This window comes from Seriola lalandi, unplaced genomic scaffold (genome assembly GCF_002814215.2).
Source record: "Seriola lalandi dorsalis isolate HSWRI2012SDOR001 ecotype SW California unplaced genomic scaffold, Sedor1 jcf7180002054771, whole genome shotgun sequence".
Classification (NCBI taxonomy): domain Eukaryota; kingdom Metazoa; phylum Chordata; class Actinopteri; order Carangiformes; family Carangidae; genus Seriola; species Seriola lalandi.
Window position 1 is genome coordinate 89,643 of NW_019525324.1, and position 7,959 is coordinate 97,601.

The 7,959-nt window shown below is 45.6% G+C and overlaps 1 protein-coding gene across 1 annotated transcript in view; it reads right to left on the reverse strand.

Moving 5' to 3' along the window:
- Window positions 1-7,554, reverse strand: part of fars2 (phenylalanyl-tRNA synthetase 2, mitochondrial) — a 68,792-nt gene extending 61,238 nt beyond the window's left edge. The window contains exons 1-2 of the mRNA XM_087179040.1: window positions 7,517-7,554; window positions 3,572-3,737 (exon numbers count right to left, since the gene is read on the reverse strand). The gene's annotated coding sequence lies outside the window, so the exon portion shown is untranslated. The remainder of the gene's footprint in view (window positions 1-3,571; window positions 3,738-7,516) is intronic.
- Between the last annotated feature and the right edge of the window lie 405 nt (window positions 7,555-7,959).

A 7,959-nucleotide genomic window follows, 5' to 3' on the forward strand; every position in this document is an offset into this window, starting at 1 on the left:
AATTCATTAGTGCTTAATTTGAGTAATAAAACAGTAAAACCCGGCTGGGATTAAATCTGTATGTGAGAGCTGAATCTGAAGAGTTGCAGCCAAGGTGATTAACTGGCTAATGGCCGCTTTCAGTGGCATTACATCTGTATTCCTGTATGTTGCGGCTCCTGGATTCTCTCCTGGTCTCACTGTCGGAGCAGCAGCAGCAGCTTCAGGTCTGATTCGCCACGCTGAGCGTCCGACCGTGAACGGGCGTCACACCAACATCACTGCAGCGAGGACAGAACCAGACGTCGCACTGAGGAGAACAGAGAGCGACTGAGGGACGGGACGATCAGCATGAACAATATGTGGCTCTCAGTCGGTGGCAGCGGAGAGTAACAAATTACTTTTACTCTCCTTTCTGTAACAAGGTCGTTTTCTTTTGGTGTACTTGTACTTTTTGGAGTATTTAGAGTAACTCAGTAACTTTACTTGAAGTATTTTTCTTTCATTTAAAGTCGAAATCAAATGATGAAGTTACGATGAACAAACGTAAAGAGTCAAATCAGCAGCTGCAGCAGAGAAGAAGCTCCCAAATCAAACACACCTGCCGTGTTGCGTGACCAACAGGTGCATGCTGGGAGTGGCTAACGCTAAATGCTAAAATACTGCCGGTGGATCCTGAGAACCAGCAGAGCAGCTGGATTTACAGACGCAGAGCGACGTTCAGACAGGTGTGTGCAACACTGTCCGACATCAACAACTACTGCGTTGCCTAGCAACTTGGCGTTTTGTCTGTGTTTGAGTTCATATTGTTCATACACCTCTGCTGCTTTATTAACCATATTGTTTTCAGGTTGTCCGTCCGTCTCATTCTCGCGGACACGACATCTCAGTAACGCCGTGACATCATCAGCTTCACTACATCCTGAGAACACGTCCTAAATTAAAAGCGAATCCTGCTGTTAATAAGTAAACAACTTATTCTTTGCACCTTTTATGAGAAGCGTTTTAATTTGGCGCACTGAGAGTCAACAGGAGCCGGGCAAACGTGAAGCAGCACTCGAGGCTCCGGCTGCAGCGAGATGTAGAGGTGACGTCTCCCTGGATGAAACGTACGATGGATGGTAATTACAGGCGAAGGCAGAGGGAGAGCGCCGGACGAGGATGGCCCCCCTGTTATTATGTAAGCTAATGAAGGCTGCGGCTCTGATCTGCTCTCCCCCCTCCATCACTGACGGATGGAGGGAAACAGGCAGCAGACTTCATTTAGACCACAGCCACATATCCACTCCTGGCCCGTGTGTGTGTGTGTGTGTGTGTGTGTGTGTGTGTGTGTGTGTGTGTCATTACTAAATCAGGAAGGTGTTCACATCACACAGACGACTAATTTCCGTCCCTGTTCAGGGCGACAGCCACCGACACTAAAGCAAGAGCAGAAGCGAAGAATGAAACGATGAAATTAAAGTTTGTGTTTGGTGTAAATTATGTGTTGAATTTAAAACGTGTTGACTCTGGCGACCCCCAGTGGCAGTTAAAAAAAACACATCAGTGAGCACCATGATTGTTTCATGTGTCATGTGATGAATTATTTGACACATTAAAGAGAAATCTACAGAGGAGCTCGAGTCTATCGGTCGTTAACTCTGAACATGCTGCTATTAGGAAGGTGCTAAATGTCACAAGCTCATATCTAATAATATGTGTCCAGCTGATCGGCGACTGTCCACTGACGGTTCCCTGCTTTTATTTTGTAGTGTTGTAAAGTCGGATTCTGCTGTATAAACTCCTTCAACAGTGACTGTACGGAGACTGAAATGAAAGCCGTCCTCCACAGCACTGAGATCACACACGCTGCTCGCCATTAAAACCTTCGTATCCGCCTCCGTCGACAGCCGGCGGCCTGGGACCAGAACCGGGTCTTAAGTGATCACACAGGGACCTCTGCCTCCGCTCTAAATGAAACCTTATATATGGTTCTGCTTGGTGATTGAAGATCCTCGTGGACCTTGAGTCGTTTTTCTTTGACTGTATCTATATTACACTGTGAATTACTCCTGAGGATGAAATGAATAAAAGCACCAGCCTCTGCTCTTCCTGTCCTGGACACATCTGCTGCAGATGTTAGTCCCAAACCCTCTGACTCCATAAACATCATGGATCACGGACCCTTCAGTCCAGTGGCTGCAGCCTTTGATTGCGACTTCCTCCCGCTCCTCAGCACCACATCAAACACACACTATATTTCCATGTTTCTGCCAATTAAAGCAGACGCCCGGTTTGTTTACGTCACGTCACTCCCATCAGCCCGAGACCGACAGTGAAGCGTCCGCGGCTCCTCTGCAGCCGGAGAGACTCATCTGCTCGGACAGAGACACAGCTGCAGCAGGATTCACATTCACACATCGTCTAACTGCTTTCACATCATGGTTTTGATGCCGTTTCCTGTTTCTAATCAATATTTTCTTCTCTTGTGGATAAACTGTCGGAATGAGTGAGACACTGATCTAAAAGTCAATTGGATCCTCAGTGTTTGACAGTTCTGTGCTTCAGTGAACGTCACAGTAAATCATGCTCACCTGCGACTAAACACGTGGAGGTGTAATGGCGTCCAGATTCTGTTCATAATGTTGTTAAGGGACGCGTCTGATTTGTTTAGCTCCTAACATCTGTTTCTGCACAACGATATCTGCAGCAGCAGCAGTTCTGCGTTTCTCTCTACACTTGGTGACGTCGGGCGGAGGTCGCCGTCTGGAGTCATTTACGAAAAGAAAAAACACGTCGCCTCTACGGAGTCCTGGTGGCGTCAGCTCAGGTGAGCGTGCAGGTGCAAACAGGAGCAAACATCACAGACTAAACAAACAAAGCAAAAGCTCCCAAAACATCTGTCGAAAACGTATTGTCCAAACATCTGTCGAATGCTGAGGAAGTTTATTTCAAACACATTTTATTAAATCGCACTGAGAGATGATTCTGGACGACGTTTACGGAGCTTCAGCGATAAAAACTACCATCACCTCCTCGTGGTCGTTTCCTCCAACAACCTGTCAAGTTACAGGAAATATGCTCACACCCTCTCCTTCCTGAGTTGAGCTGAGAAACGCGTCCTTCTTTACCCGAGCCCAACATATCCCAAGATTCATTGCGCTTCGGTAACGAAAGCCAACACTGACAGAGAGCCTGAGGATCACACTGTGAAGTCTAAGTATTGTGTTTCAGTTCAACAGCTGACGGTCCCGCTGTTAAAACCAAGAGACTTACAACAAAAGGGTTTTGTGGAAAGAAAGGTACGTGTTGTCAAGGTTGCTAGGCAACAGGAGCCGCACTTTACGACGCAACAGTAGCAACAGTAAGGGCGGGAACAGCTGGCGATTTCAGTTCGGCCTTCACGACAACGCCTTCTCACATGACTCGTGCACGCCACCGACATGCACATGCACACGTACATTAAGTAAAGAATTTAAATAGAATGAAAATGCAAAGGGCAGAATCAATATGTTGAACACAGTGAAACAACAACACACACTAGAGCAATCTGTTGGAGCTTCTCTCACACACACACACACACACACACACACACACACACCTGTCCACCTACCTCAGGCTGCAGAACGAACGATGCAGAAGAGTGTGTTGATCCGGAGAGGAGGATGAGGTGGAGGACTGGATGGGTGGAGGGTCGGCCGGTCGGGTGCGTGGATGGATTCGAAGCGATCAGGTTCGGGTCACGGGCTGATGTGTCCCAGACAGATTCTTCTGCAGATCTGAACACGGCAGGAAGCGATCGATGGGAGGAACGTCGGGGGGTTTGATCCACCAGGCAGAAAGGAGACGGACAGAAAACTCAATCTGCAGCTCACAGCGGTGATTCAACCACAACCACATCACACGGACTCAGGTCCAAACACACACAAGTTCCTGTAACTCTGACGGAGGCCCACACAACTTCCTCAAAGACAGCCCATGCTGTTAATGTAGTTTTCTGTCTGACTGACGCTGCTGATTCAACGCTGCTGATTCCTTTATTTACTGTGGAGCCTGTTTCTTCGCTGCTTTGTTTGTCCTCCACGCCGGCGACAGTCAGGCAACAACACGGACACGATATCTCAGTGACGCCTTGAAGGAACGTCTTCACATTTGGCACAAACATTCGCCAGGACTCAAGGATGAACTGATTAGAATTTGGTGGTCAAAGGTCAAAGGTCAAGGTCACGGTGACCTGCCAAAACATGATTTTGGCCTTGGGAATGCGATATCTCCATAACACCTTAACAGAACGTCTTCAACTTTGGTACAAACGTTCACCTGGACTCAATGAAAAACAGACATGATTTTGGCCTTGTGAGCGCAATATTTCAAGAACTCCACCAAGGAACAGCTTCACATTTGGCCCAAATGTCACTGGGACTCAAGGATGAACCGATTAGCTTTTTGTGGCTAAAGGTCAAAGGTCAAGGTCGCGACACTTTTTAGCCATTACTCAAAACGTACTCAAAACACGCAGCAATTATGACGAAATGTCACACAACTGGTTCCTATGTTCTCTGACTCTGGATAAACAGGGATGTGACCTGGAACTAGTCTGCGTGGCGGAGGGATACGACCACGAGGAGGTGGTTCTAGTATCTTCAAGCTTCCAGTTAAAAAACGTGAGAGGAAACTGATTTCTGAGTACAGCTGGTGCAGATGTGTCACCCGAGGAGTGGAAAAATAAAAGGATAAAAAGCACATCTCTCAATCTTCCATCAAATCTCCTTCAGAAGGTTTCAGCTCCGTCCTGACGGTTTCAGACTGAGACGTGTGACAACAGAGCTGCCTTCAGTCTGAGCACAGCCAGGGTCTGATGACTTGATAAGCGTCTGATAGTGAGAAAGCAGATGTGGCACTGGATTGAGACTGGATAAAAAAGCATTTAGGAGCCGAGTGTGAACGCCGACACTAACAGCAGCTTCTGCTGATCTGCACCACTCACACTGAAAGATCCAATAAGACAGAGAGAGTTCGTCCAGTCAGCTGGGACTGAAGGAAATCCTCCGTTATTGATCTGTCGCTTCTGTAGAGCCGTCCATCACACACACACACACACACACACACACACACACACACACACACACACACACACACACACACAGTTCTAATTCTTTACTTGTTCGGATCCTCATTGGCATAATCCATTCCCTAACAGGAGTTACAACCCAGCAGCTGCCTTTCAGTCTGAGTCTGTGTAAAACAACAGAACGACGACACCGATGAGACGATGTAGCGGGGGTTAGTTACGCAGAGAAAAGCGACACAAGTGGCTCAATTAATGTTTATAGGAGCTGATTAATTCATTAAGTCAGTTGTCATAAATTAATCGGCAACCCTTTTAATGATCAGTTAATCAGATTCCACTGTGAGAACAAACTGCTTTAGTCTCATGTGATAGTTGAGTTTATCTATTTATTCATGTATTAACTCTAACAGGGACGAAGCAGTTTAACATTGCTCCAATACAAAGCATGAACTGAGGTGTTGCACAGAGAGTTTAGAGCTAGTTGCTAATCTTCAGCTCTCCTCCCTGGTTGGGCTTTTACATGGACAGTGTCAGTTTTCACCTTCATAAAACCAAAAGAGTAAAATACTGTATTGAAATGCTTTGACTGTGACAACAACAGAACAAACAAACAGACAAAACGAATGATAATATCATACAATTATCTCAAGATATACAGATGTCCACTCTGAGAGGAGACGACAACACGAGCTACAAACAGTCAAACAAAAACCATCAATAGATATAATGAGCTTGACACAGGGACAACTCTGGTTCGCTTTTAGCACATAACCTCGTTCCACTGCAGAAACACAACACGTTAAATCTGCTGTTGTTATCAATTAACAGGATAATTATCTCAGAATTTTGAGATAATTATGTAATTAATTTTTTTCACTATAAAATCCTGTTTTCTGAATTAATGAACACACACACACACACACACAACTTCAAACTAATCACAACACTTTCTACATCAGCATATACCTGAATGCTTATAGACATACAATGTAAACACAATCTCCGCATCAGACACAAACACACACACACACACACACACACACACACACACACACACACACACACACAGCAGTGCCATTGACCTTTACACTAAAAGACAGCAGGACATCAACAAACAGGATGTGTCTCTGACCTTTCACACATCCATTGCTAAAGAGCATACTGTTCACAGACATACACACACACACACACACACACACACGCTAATATCAGAGAATTGATTAAATTGAAATGGCATTAACACAGAACTCATTCTGTGTATGTGTGTGTGTGTGTGTGTGTGTGTGTGTGTGTGTGTGTGTGTGTGTATGTGTGTGTGTGTGTACAGTAGCTGTGTCTCCGAACAGAGATGTCAGCTCCGCTCTGACGTCTCATCAGTGTGTTTCAGTGCGATTCGTCAGCCCGGCAAACTGACCCAGAGGTCAAAGGTCACATCAAACACTTCAGCCTCTCTGGTTCTACTGTGTTTGAACATCTGACTCATTTTCCCTAACAGACGTAGTGCATTGTGTTTATACAAGCGAGTCGTTTTACTTTTTTATTTCTTATTTACATCTTCGTCCGTAGCTTTTAGCCTTTTACCCTCAGGAGGAAACAGCTGACCTGGCTCTGCCAGAAGTTCAAAACTACACCGACCAACTCCTCTGTCAGCTCAATACTTTACATGCTGTATTAACATTTGTTCAATCTGCACGCAAAAAGAAATGCAAATTCTTGTTGAATAATAGTCAGTGCAGCGTCCTGAGCTGACCTGAAAGAAATACCAGCCTCAAAACACCAAAATACCACAACACAAAACATCCAAAGCTTTCTGTCACCATGAACCATAAATAACCCTAACCCAACTTTAGCTTCTGGCTAAATCATTTAACTAAAGTAGTTTACACACACACACACACACACACACACACACACATTCTCTGGTGTTTTAGAAAGGCAGTGTGTGAAATACTTTAGTGTGCAGTTTTTAAAACCACCAGAAACTGTTTCACCTCATTGTAAAGTTGCTTTTATCTCATATTGAAGCCACTTGAAGGAGGCTGTTGGAGTCAGGTGTGTTCATGAGCTTTAGTGTCATGTCTGTAACCCTGACAGTCATGATGAAATGATCAGGTCACAGTCTATCTCCTGGTGAGGTAACCTGACAAACATGTGCACACAGTAATACACGGCTCCACACAGCAGCGTGATGACTCACATGCACATTAGTTTTGTATGTGCTGGTGCTTAATTAAAATACAACACTTTTAAAAAGCTAGCTGTGCAGCTGCAGCTCTGTCAGGTGTGTTTGTAGCACAGCAGCTAACACGCTGACCCACAACAAGGACACGTTTGGAGGGAAATACCGCGCTGTGTGAGCCGACATGCCGCCGGTTTGTGTCCTATAGTCGGGTGCTTTCACCTCACAGTGTCATTCATTCATAAAAAACACAACATATCTGTTTAAAGTGGATTTTTAAGAGGTTAAAATCAACGAAGCTAACTCACCTTGTGTCAGACTCCAGCGTCGTGTTGCTGTGAGGGCAGCGGGGACGCGCCTGTGAAGCGACACGACTGTAAATATTATTTAAATCTTGTTTAAAATTAACTCGACGTTGTTGTGGGGACTTTTTATAATAATATATCTCGTACGTGTGGATGTGAATTTAAATAGATCAGCACAGGAAGAGTAAGAAAAGAGGAAATGTCGACAGGCGCTCTTTGGACACGCGTCATCAGGGGTCCTGAAATCAAACGGTCGCGCAGCAGCGGTGTTCGCAGCATAATGGCGGCGTCCACACGAGCGCAGGTGATTTCTCTGTACAGGACGATGCTGAGAGAGAGCAGCAAGTTCCCTTCGTACAACTACAGGTAAGAGACAACCCGCGGCTCGTCCGCCCGGTGCTGCGGGCCGGTTTAAACCGGCTGTCAGCGGCTGAAACATGCTAATG